This window comes from Anolis sagrei, chromosome 5 (assembly GCF_037176765.1).
Source record: "Anolis sagrei isolate rAnoSag1 chromosome 5, rAnoSag1.mat, whole genome shotgun sequence".
NCBI lineage: Eukaryota > Metazoa > Chordata > Lepidosauria > Squamata > Dactyloidae > Anolis > Anolis sagrei.
Window position 1 is genome coordinate 160,920,311 of NC_090025.1, and position 6,000 is coordinate 160,926,310.

Below are 6,000 nucleotides of genomic sequence, written 5' to 3' on the forward strand. Positions count from 1 at the left end.
ATGCATACCCACACATGCATAGATACCCCGGTGGCACAATGGGTTAAATCCTTGTGCCGGCAGGACTGAAGACTGGCAGATTGCAGGTTCAAATCCAGGGAGAGCATGTGTGAGCTCCCTCTGTCAGCTCCACTTCCCCATGTGGGGACATGAGAGAAGTCTCCCACAAGGATGGTAAAACATCAAACATCCGGGCATCCCCTGGGCAACGTCCTTGCAGATGGCCAATTCTCCCACACCAGAAGCGAAATTCAGTTTCTCAAGTCACTCCTGACACACACACACACACACACACACACACAAACCTCCTAGAGTTCCTTAATAATTAGTAGTAACTAGGGTATTCATTCACCTAAGATATTATTTAAATTAGCACTAACCGTTGCTATTTAATCCCAGTCTGTCTATGTAAATATCCTGACAAACACACATACACAAAAAAAAAAACTCCTTCAGTTCTGGAATAATTAGCAGTAACTAGGGTATTCACTCACCCAAGTTATTATTTCAGTTTATACTAACCATTGTTATTTAATCCCAGTCTATCTATGTATGTCTCATTTTGGTGTAGCATAAACAAGCTCTGTTTTCTACTTCTCATCCCTTCAGATGTTTAAAGACAGCAATCATGCCACTTCTCAGTCTTTTCTAAGCTAAACAGACCCAGCTCCTCAAATTTTTCCTAATATAGCTTGGTTAGACCTTTGATAGTTTTGGTCTCCCTTCTCTGGGCGCATTCAAGCTTGTCAATATCTTTCCTGAAGTATGGTGCCTAGAACTGGACATGTGAGGTCTGACCAGGGGAGAAGAGCACACTAGGACTTCCCCTGATGTGGATAGTATCCTCCCATTGATACAGTCCAGAATTGCATTAGTTCTTTTGGTTGTTGTATTACATTGTCAGTTCATGTTTAACTTGTTTTCTAAGACCTTTAGACACTTTTCAAGCCAGGTGTCAGCTATCCAATATTTATGAGTTTCATTTTTTTCTGAAGAGATGCAGTGATTTATTTTCTGCAAGCTCTCCAATCTTCAAAGGCCATTTTGGATTCTGATCCTGTCCTCAAGAATATTCACTGCCCCCCCCCCCCATATTTGATGTCATCTGATAATTTGATAAACAGGTCTGAGCCCTGAGGCACCCCACTAATCACTTTGCAAGATGAAGAGCAACCGTTGCTAAGAATTCTCTAGCTTCAGTTGGTCAATATGAATAAGAATAATTACTCTAGTTTTCCCTCCCCTGTGGCACATAATAATTTATTCTTTGCAGTATTCAACTCAGCATTCCAGAGGAATTATTCTGTAGAGAAATATATAATGATTTTTTATGCAAAAGAAGTCTTTTGTAGTCAGGAATCAGTACTGTATGCAGTTCTTCATAGAATAATTTACAAGAACACTTTGGGATGTCCGAATAGCAGGAGAAAACTGTATAAAGGTCTTGCTGCTTTACCCAGCAAGTTTTCCTGACTTTCAAGAATATTATTTCCATCCTTGGTTTACTCAGAAGTCATTCTCATCAAATTCAGTGGAGCTGATTCTCAAGCCGGAGCAGCAATATGTGACACACCACTATGTATCAATACCCCTCCACCTAAGGAACAATACCTCTTCAGCTAAGGCAGTGTTTCTCAACTTTAATACAGTTCCTCACGTTGGGGTGACCCCCAGCCATAACATTATTTTTGTTGCTACTTCATAACTCTAATTTTGCTACTGTTATGAATCGTAATGTAAACATCTAATATACAGGATGTATATTCATTCGCTGGATGAAATTTGGCACAAATACCCAACACGCCCAGATTTGAATACTGGTGGTGTTGTGGAGGGATTGATTTGGTCATTTGGGAGTTGTAGTTGCTGGGATTTATAGTTAACCTACAATCAAAGAGTGTTCAAAATGGAATTGAACTGAACTTGGCACACAGAACTCCCATGACTAACAGAAAATACTAGAAGGGTTTGGTGGCATTGACCTTGAGTTTTGGAGATGTAGTTCACCTACCTCCAGAGAGCACTGTGAAACAATAATGGATCTGGACCAAACTTGGCACAAATACTCAATACGCCCAAATGTCAACACTGGTGGAATTTGGGGGAAATAGACCTTGACATTTGGGAGTTATAGTTTATTTATTTATTATTTATTTACAGTATTTATATTCTGCACTTCTCACCCTGGAGGGGACTTGGGGTGGATTATACATATACATGGCAAACCTTCAATGCCATAGACACACAACATATATAGACAAAGACAGAGGCAATTTAAGCTTTATGAGGGTATGCTCAAATTCTGGCCACCAGGGAAGCTGTTGCTTCATAGTCCACTTGCGACACCGAGTCCTTGATTAAGTACTTCCTCATTCTTTTGCCTGCTGCTGGAGATTTTTATGGCATTGTGAATTACTTAAATTAGCCTCCCCACATAGGTAAAGGTAAAGGTTTTCCCCTGACATTAAGTCCAGTCGTGTCCGACTCTAGGGTGTGGTGCTCATCTCCATTTCTAAGCCAAAGAGCCGACATTGTCCACAGACACCTCCTAGGTCAGGTGGCCAGCATGACTGCATAGAGCGCCATAAGCGGTACCTAAATTTCCTATTTGACAGATGCAACTGTCTTTCAGGGTGCAAAGGTCGACAGCAAGCTAGACAAATGGTTGGGAGCTTACGCCGACCTGGGCTGGCTTCAAACTCATGACCTTTTGGTCAGTGGTGATTTAATGCAGCTGACTCCAAGCCAAATGCACCACAGCCTGGTTGCTGGGATTTATCGTTCACCTACAATCAAAGAGCATTATGAACACCACCAATGATAGAATTGGTCCAAACTTCCCACACAGAACCCCATGACCAACAGAATAATTAAAAATACTGTTTTCTGATGATTTTTGGTGACTACTCTGACACCCCCCTCGCGACCTCCCCAGGGGTCCTGACCCCCAAGTTGAGAAATACTGATTTATGGAATGTTGTTACAATACCCCTTCACCATCTTTAGGAAAAGGAGCTCCAGGAGTCAATCTGAAGCAGAGAAGCGGCACAGATTGCTTGACCTTTCTCCCTTCTGCTGCCTTTCCCCTGTTTATTTTCTCTCCCAGCAACTTTTTCCTGTGGGACTCCAGAAGCAAGTTATATGCATACAAGTATGGATCTGTGCAAGGAGAGAAGCAGCTGGAAGGAGCTTGTTAAGAGGGAAGAGGTAGGTGGGTGGGAGAGAGGAGAACCAACCTTCCAACACCACTTCTCTACTCCAAATCACATTAACCTGAAGCTAGAAAAAACAGCAACTGAGATTTCAAGATATGCATTTGCAGGCAGCATGGAAGATTTTTGCTGAAGGAAAATGCACAAAATCACAAAAAGGCAAGCTAGAAGTGGGCACTTTAAATAAAAAGTGAGTACAAAGCACAGTGGGGGAGAAATGGGATGATGTATATTCAACAACTTTTTTTTTTGCAAAAAGCTTCCAAAGGAGGCTGCATCTTATTCATGTCAGGTGTTTGGGGAGGAAGGAGAAGGTGTAAATGACTTCATTCCTGGAAATAATTTTCTCACCTTTTCTCTTCCTAGATATGTCTCTCACACTTGATTCTGAGCTTCCGTTTACTTGGGTGTTTTCAGTACGTTTCCTTCTGTCTTCAGCACAATTTTACGCCCTACCTTATATCTACAAAGTAGTGCTTTCACTGATTTAATTCTATGTAAGATACCCGTTTCCTTACCTATCCTGTCCCCACCTTTTCCAACATTTTTTTTTAAAAAGCCTTCAGTCAGCATCAGCAACATGTATTCATTTTCTGAAATTGCCAGCCCAATCCTCCCCATCCCCATTAATTTATTTTCCCTTCAACAGCTTCAGGGAGGCTGGCTAGTTCCGTGTGCCAAGTCTATAGGGGGACAGGGCCTTCCTGGTATCTTTCATCAGTATCCGTTGTAATCACTACCCACTGCGTAATGACAGTAATTAGGAAGAGCAAAAAAAATGCCTCAGGACTGGAAAAGCTGACAGAGTTAGAGGAACCAGATGGTGTTTGCACTTAAAGGAAGGATTGGAGAAAAAGCTTTCTTAAATTAGCTTTCATTTCCTTTATTTGGTGTCATAATCGGTTTGGTCGTCGGGAGCTTACAAAAGAACTTGGCAGTTTCTGCAGGTCAACACACATGGTACATCGTGTTGAGTCAGAGGTCTAATACATACCATCACCAGGGCTGATGGTTTACCTCCATGTTGCAGCACATTCCTACAGGCCCCTCACTGAGCTAGTAGTTCATAGGCTATGGCTGAGTATAAAACATGCCTTCCAGGGTTTCCACAGATGAAAAATGGGGCGTGTTTGGCCAAGAGACATCAAGGTGTGGTCAGGATAGCAAATGTGATTAATCAGAGAGAACTCACAAGCACTTTGTACCATTTTGCTTTTGCCTGAGCCTACTGGGAAGGGCAAACTCTTGTCCTAGTTTCTCCTCTTTCTACTGAAGTACAAACTTTGCACACACTTTGCAGCTATTGAAGGAAAGCTGTGGAGAAAGTGTAGAACTGGGAGAAAAAGAAAGAAACTGAGAGATTTTAAAAGCAGGTGAAAATATGGGATGGCAGAGAATTAATCGGGACAGCCCCTGTCAAATCAGTACAGTTGGAGCATATAGCAAAAGAGCATGGGAAGGAATGACAACACAGACTTTTAACCAGAGTGTATAAGTTGACCTCATGTATACATTGAAGGAAAGATTTGGAGCCAAAATTTATATATTTTGATATGAACCATCAGTGTTGTCTCAGGGAGCCAGCTGCCCCTGGCTGGCAGTGCCATTTTCCCATTCAAAAAGGACAAAAGCAACACTAGGATGGGGAAAGTAGAAAGGACTGGTGGTACTTTTAGGTTCTCCCAGAATAGACTAGGGGATAGTTAGGGCCGGGCTTTAGCAAAACTGGTTATTCACTAGCAGCAATTGATCTTTTCCAACCAAAAGGTTGGCAGTTCAAGCCTGCGTCAGGCTGAGCACCCTACTTTCAGCCTAGCTTACTGTCCACCTAAGCAGTTCAAAACAGCTGTGAGCTCTGAGTAGAGAAATTAGGCACCATTTAAATGGGGAGGTATTTTACAGCACCATAAAAAAGCCAATGATCAAAGAACAGGAGGAAAGTCTGTGATCAAAAGGCTTGTTGTCATAGAGGATGGAGAGACAGCATGCCCTGTGGCCGGAATAGAACATAACCTCCAGGACGCTTAAGTTGGAAAAAGGCCAACACATACCTTTGTTTGTCTGTCTGTCCTGAGTCCCCTTCGGGGTGAGAAAGGTGGAATATAAATGCTGTAAATAATAATAATAATAATAATAATAATAATAATAATAATAATAATAATTGCTTTTTTTTTATAAGAGTTAAGGTAGAAAACTTACACTGGCCCATGGATAAGTTGGCTCAGGTTTTGGGGATCAATTTTGTACTGAAATTTCTAGATGTATATATCAGTATACACAGCAACTAAAGTTGAGTGACTAGTGTAGCAAAAGTAGGATCCTGAAACAACTAGTACAAATTAATAGTTACATGTATCGGTTCTTGTGATTTGCTATCAAGTCAACTTTGATTTACAGTTACTATATGAAGGAGACTTCCAAGAGCCCTGTTCAACAACCACTCTGCTGAGGTTTTGAAAACTCAGGGTGGTGGCTTCCATGATTGAATCAACCCATCTGCAATGTAGGCTCTCCCCCCCTCCCCCCCCCCCCCCCCGGCAGTCTTCCACTTTGCTAAGCATCCTCATCCTTTCCAATGAGGCATGTCTGCTTATGATATGGGAATCCTAACTTGAAGGCAGGGGGCTTTGTGTTAATTTACCCTTGGACTTGAATATCTGATGACACATCTCCACCAGTATAAAGTGAAGTGATCTAATTTGGTTGCTATTGACATACTTTGCTTGTTACAACACCTAAATTTGTCCCCAGATCTAAGAGCTTCAGTGCTTCACGCACAGGACAGAGA